Source organism: Notamacropus eugenii, chromosome 6 (assembly GCF_028372415.1).
Source record: "Notamacropus eugenii isolate mMacEug1 chromosome 6, mMacEug1.pri_v2, whole genome shotgun sequence".
In the NCBI taxonomy this organism is placed as follows: Eukaryota; Metazoa; Chordata; class Mammalia; order Diprotodontia; family Macropodidae; genus Notamacropus; species Notamacropus eugenii.
Genome location: NC_092877.1, coordinates 130,415,103 through 130,421,102, shown reverse-complemented (window position 1 = coordinate 130,421,102; position 6,000 = coordinate 130,415,103).

The window sequence follows — 6,000 nt, the reverse complement described above, 5'->3', positions numbered from 1 at the left end:
AGCACTCTACTCATTGCACTGTGTTGCCTCCATTATATTTGTCACGTACTCCACTATATTAGTTATTTGTGTATATTTATATTTCCCCTACTAAACTTAAAGATCCTTGAGGACTGTGGTCTTATTAATTTTTTGCAATGTTTCTAATGGTAACCTAATCCTGCTATACAATAGGCCATTTCTTTATAGATATGTTTGAATGCAAACTGAACTTTCATATATATATATATATACAATTATATATATATATATATATATACATATATATATATATATATATATATATATATCTCAAAAGGATTATGAGAGACAGCATGACAGGAAAAGGGGATATATTAGATTTGACATTAGAGGAACTGTGTTCAAAAACCTTTTTCTGTCACTTTCAAAACAGATGACCTTAGCCAAGTCATTTAAGCTTTCTAGACTTCATTAAACTAATTCATTAGGTGAGGAGGTAGGGCAAGGTGACTTTTAAAGCCTTTTCCAGTTCTGAATCTATTTTCCATTTCAATAAATATTTATTAAGCATTATTATGCATTAATCATTAGGAATCCACAAACCAAAACAAAGCAGTCTCTGTTTTCCTAAAGCAGATATTTTTCCATACCTCTAAACTGAGGTTTTTCAACTATCTCAAATGCTTAAATGTTCAATTATTTTCACATCAATTGTTCCTACTCATGACTGAGACATGAAATAATAATTTTAATGGCTCTCATTAATATAGCATATTGTGTTTTCCATCTGACCCATTTCTAATGAAAATGATAGGTCACTCAGGATTTAGGTAAGCTTTGCTGTCACACAGGCCAAGCTTTAAGGGTTGAACACCTGGCTGCTGTGAAATCCAGGTTAAACAAGCCATCATTGAATTTCTGTCATGAAAATTGCTTACATGGATATACATGTATTGACTTAATCTGAAAATGCAAAATGGCCCTGTTTTATAATACTTAGTGCATCATTAGATCCTGTATCTCCCTTTAGACACATTAACCTTGTGGCAATTACAGAAATAGATAAATGTCAGGTATTTTTTTTTTCTTTTTAGGGATGTGAAATTGAATAACTTAAACTTACTTTTCAATGAACTCCCTCTTCACCCTTTCCTCTCCCTGAACTCTTTGAAGATATTTTCTTTGCATATTACTGCATTTTTAAAAGGTTCTAGTCTTAAGAATACAATTCCTTTACTGTTTCTTTGCAGTTTTATATATCCTTGAGTTCAAGGGGTATTCCTTCATTAACTATTTGAAGATAGTATGTGTAAAGGGAAAACTGCATTCCTAGAAGTTCTGTACTGCTTTAAATCTTCAGCTAACGGGTTTCTTCAGTGTCAAATTTAGGTTGGCAAATAAGGAATGGTGAAGGGGAGGCAGGTTTTTTTTCTTTCTTTTTTTTTACTGCAGGAATTCTAGTGCTTCATAAATGAACTGCCAGACAGTTAATGCTTTAAAGGATTATCCCTTATGGCTACTTACTTAAATATGTTTCTTTTAATTTGGTTTCACTTCTGAAAAAGGGATTATTTCTTCATGCAGTGTGCATATTTCATCCTTGCATTGCATGAAATTAGAGTCATCATTAGGGATGGGTGAACTGCTTTCAAGAAAATAAGCCTCAAACTCAAATTTCTGGCAGGAAGGAATGGAATCTTAAATATTTCATGAAATACACATTTAGTTCACTTTATTTTCTTTTATTATGCCTCTAAATTTTCCAGTTTCAGATAGTCTAAGAATATGATTTATTATAAGCAAAAACAAAAATAAAGAAACTTTCTACAAGTTATATGCTTTTTGAAAATATCATTTTTTTCCTTCTCAAGATTATTGTTAGATATAAGGAATATGAAAGACAGAAAGGTACATGAGGTTAATGATCAGCTTTGTAGCCAGGAATCTGAGCTCAAGTTGAATATTTTATATATATTTAAATCTTCTTTTTATCATTATGAAAAAGTCACTAAAGCTGTCATTATTTCAGGTGACTACCTAAGAATATAAAGGTTAGGGAGAAATTCCATCTCCCTCAGTGGGAGGAGTTTCTTTTATGGAAATTCTCCACACAGGTAAAACCACAAATCCAAGGACAAAGGGGTATGCCCAATATATAAAGGTCAAAAGACATAAGTAAAATTATAGAATTTACAAAATGAAAAACCACAAGGATCATTTCACTGAGGAGTTCTCAACTTGGAGTCCATGCAACCTTTAATAGATTCACCACTGGGATTTCAGAAGGTCTGGGAACTTTGATTGGAAAGGAAATTGTATCTTTGTTTCTGTTAACCAGTAAATGATATTTAATGTGTCTTTCAATTACATATAAACACATGTGTATGTGTGTATACATTCATATACACAAGTATATAAACACATAGGAGAATGGATTCACAGACTTCACTAGATTTCCAAAAGTGTTTAATGATGGCCTAAAATAGGTTAAGAATCTCTGATTTTATCAAATTTTCTCATTTTCCAGATGGAAGAAATGGCATCCTAGAGATAACTTTAAGTGATCAAGTCTAAGTCAGTGGAAGAATCAGGAAAACCAAGGACGCTGAGTTCCCCAGGGGAGTATTGTATCTACTCCAGGGTTGGGAAACCTGCAGTCTGGAAGCCACATATGGGCCTTTCAGTCCCCCAGTATGACCTTTGATGGAATCCAAACTTCACAGAACAATATCCCCTTAATGAAAGGATTTGTCCTGTGAAGTTTGGATTCATTCAAAGGGCCGCACTTGAGGACCTGGAGGGTCACATGTCACCTGGAGACCACAGGTTCCCATCCTTGCTTAAACTATATTATGATTGTCCATATCTCAAGAAATTGAAGGACACACACACATACACACACACACACACACTCTCACACATTTAGTACCTTGAAAGTGTTAAAATGTCGTGGATTAGAAAAGATTGAGGTAGAATAGATCTCTTGATTGCATCTTGTGGATATTGAGATCTATTGTTATGCCTTGAATCTTAAATCTGTATTCTTGTCCTGGAACCTTCTACCATATTTTGCAAGAGGTTAATGTAGAAGAAAAAAAACAGAGATTGAAATCTGTACTTTCATAGCTAAAGACATTTTAGTTCTAATAATAACTAAAAAAAAAGTTTAAAAAACTAATTTATCAAATATTTATAATCACCATTATTATTATTACTATTTAATTGTTATCTTTTATATTTAAATCTCAGTAATTTCTAGAAACAGTTATAGTTCCGAGTATCACTTTATATTAAATGTCCTTGTAATCATATTTTAAATGGGAAATCTTTTCCATTCATTAATAGATCCATGTAACTTGCCTGGGTCACATGGAAGCCTGAATCACATGATTCTGAGTCCCATGAAGCTTGTGGTGGGACAAGTTTGCTGAATGGGTAAAACAGGAAGAGTGGAACAGGAAGAGGTGGAGATGAGAGGAAATTGGTCAGAACCTAGTCAAAGATAGGAAGGATGCTGGCAAACAGACTGCTGGCTAGTCTGAGTGAAAGAGCTTGCTTGTGATTCTGTTTAAGAGGGCCTGTTTGGGGTTTCTTTGATGGAACTGTCTTGTGGGAAGCTTAGCAGGGGGAAGGCTTGGGGATGGTGTTTTTCTCTGCATTGTTATCACGTATGGATTTTTGTTACTGTGATGGATTTGACTTTCTGGTGTCTGAATAAATGTTTTGGTTCTGTCTTCCACGTGGATAGTCTGTTGTATTTCGAGATTCAAAATCATGCCAGGATATTCATGGCTGCCACAGATGCTGTGAATATTACATTGGCACTACAGTCCGTTTTAACAAAGAAAACAATTAAGCAAAAACATCTAATTAGTCACTATATCTCACCAAGGCAAAGGCAACATTGTTTGCTAGTACTATCGCATCTCTCTGTCATTCTGTGGGTTTGTTGAATTTCTTTTTCTTTGTCAATAGAAATTAATGCCAATCAACTCATGATTTTCTGAAATTCACATATTTCTTACTGCTCACTGTGTAATAATAGTCCAGTATACATTTTTGTACACACACTGATTATTCCAATATGAAAGCCATCTTTCCCAATTTTCAAAGTATTAAGTAAAAGTTAGGGGATTTGTTTTCCATTATCTTACCAATAAGTATTTCATGGGACTAGAGGATAATAAATTTTGAGCTTAAGTTAATTTTGACATTATCTAGTCAAATATCTTAAAGACTGGGAAATTGAAGCATAGAAACTTTAAGTGATTTGTTAGTGTTACACAATGAGTAAATGTTTGAGTCAAGTTTTGAAACTAGACCTTCTTGACTCCCTGCTCAGCATTATACCCCAAATACTATACAAACTCTGAAAGATTTTTCTTTGAGAAGTTGGTTTCTAGATTTTTGCTTTTTTCTGAGACTTTTCATTTTGAAATTTCATTCAGGAGGTGAATGGTGGATTATTTCTATTTTCACTTTGAGCTCTTGGTCTAATATGTCTAGGAAGTTATATTTTATGATTAAAAAAATAATATCATATCCATGTTCCTTATTTTTTGTCATGGATTTCAGATGGTAGAGTGCTTCTTAAATTATCTCTGCTTTCTCAACTTTCCAGGTCATTTGGTTGATGAAATGTCATACTGTCTTCTCTCTCTTTTTTTTTTTTCAAAATTTTGACTTTATACTCATATTGCTTGTTGACTCACAGAATCATTAAATCCTCTCCAGTTCACTTTAATTTTAAGGTAGTCTGTTATTTGGGATAGTTTTGTATCTCTTATTCTAAACAATTAATTGTGTTTCTAAACTTTTCTTCCAAAGCTCTTTAAAAAGCTCTTTTAAAAACTATTTTTTCAATGATGATATAATTTTAGATTCATTTTTATCTCTTGTATCTTTTCATGAAATAGTTGAAGAAAAGAGTGAAAATATTTATTCTACTTGGTCCCAGAGAACAGAAATAAGAAAAAACAATGGTTAGAAGTTGCAGAGAGGTAAATTTAGAAATTATACAAGGGAAAAAATAGTATTTAGACAATTAGAGATATTCAAAGGGAAATGTTTTCAAACAAATGTAGTAACATTCCTCTATTAGGGATCTTCAAGTGGAATTTGAATAACTGATATGGATATTATAGATTACACATTCTTCACAGAGTAATAGGTTGCAATTAGTGAATTCTGAGTAAAGATACTACAGACAAATATTTTACAACTGGTTTTCTGGATAATACATACCTACACACATATATATGTATATACATATGTATGTATATCTGTTAATGTATATGTATTTATGTATGCATGCATATATAGACACACATGACACAGGTTTAAATTTAATTTTAATCATTAACATTTTCTCCATCACTTTTTAAAGTATAGACAATTCACAAAACTAATTTCTTCTTGGTTTCTAATGTTTGCTAATCAATAATGGCTGCAGTGTTAATTCCCCACACTGAAAATAGCAATGTTTTCAAAAGCTAATATGAACTGGCACCAGGATACCTTTGTTTTGAGATAGTTTCTATCTCTGAGATTAGGTTATTTTGTTTCCAAGAATATTTTAAATTGATATACTTGTGTTTCTCTAATACAGATCTAATCTAATTCCTAACTGCCCTTATGTCTTAATGTTTAGATAAACAACTTTTGATTCTTGCTAGCCTGGTTTAAAGGCATCAGGTCAGAGGGTTAATATTCTCCCTGTAATAGTGGGTTGCCCTTGAGGAAGTTGTTTAGCATCTCTTTACCTTAGTATTTTTATAGAACAAACTGAATTAAAGGAGTTTAGGTTATATGGACTCTTAAGTCTTTTCTGGCTTCATATACATGTTCCAATAATGGGAACATAAGAGGCAGAGCCAAGATGGTGGAGAAGAAGCAGGGTCCTGTTTGAGCTTTCCCCCAAACTCCTCAAAATCCCTATAAAAAATGACTCTAAACAAAATCGTGAGCAGCAGAAGCCACAAAATGACAGATAAGCAAATTTTGAGCCTAAGACAATCTGGAAGGGAGACAGGAAGGGTC